This window comes from Morone saxatilis, unplaced genomic scaffold, assembly GCF_004916995.1.
Source record: "Morone saxatilis isolate NCDOM2014 unplaced genomic scaffold, NCSU_SB_2.0 Contig22, whole genome shotgun sequence".
NCBI classification, from domain to species: Eukaryota; Metazoa; Chordata; class Actinopteri; family Moronidae; genus Morone; species Morone saxatilis.
The window spans coordinates 21,076,788-21,077,006 of NW_023339785.1; the positions used below are offsets into that span (position 1 = coordinate 21,076,788).

A 219-nucleotide genomic window follows, 5' to 3' on the forward strand; every position below is an offset into this window, starting at 1 on the left:
CAGACAGCTTTCTCACACTCACACACACACTCTCACACACTCACACACACACACACAGAGGGAGAGACTCAGGACCGCCCCTGCTGCTTCCCCACAGGTTGCCATGACGTCCGCGGGATGCTGCAAGCCTGGCACATTTTTTCACCGCGAGCAGATGGGTTCAATAAGTTCAGACTCGCGAGTGCTGAAACGGGGGTCTCTTCACACACACACACACAC

General features: G+C 55.7%; 1 protein-coding gene across 1 annotated transcript in view; it reads right to left on the reverse strand.

Moving 5' to 3' along the window:
* The window catches only part of zdhhc2 (zinc finger DHHC-type palmitoyltransferase 2), a gene marked incomplete at its 3' end in the record, with an annotated part of 22,753 nt that overhangs the window by 10,494 nt on the left and 12,040 nt on the right, over nucleotides 1-219 (reverse strand). The gene's annotated exons all lie outside the window — the stretch shown is intronic.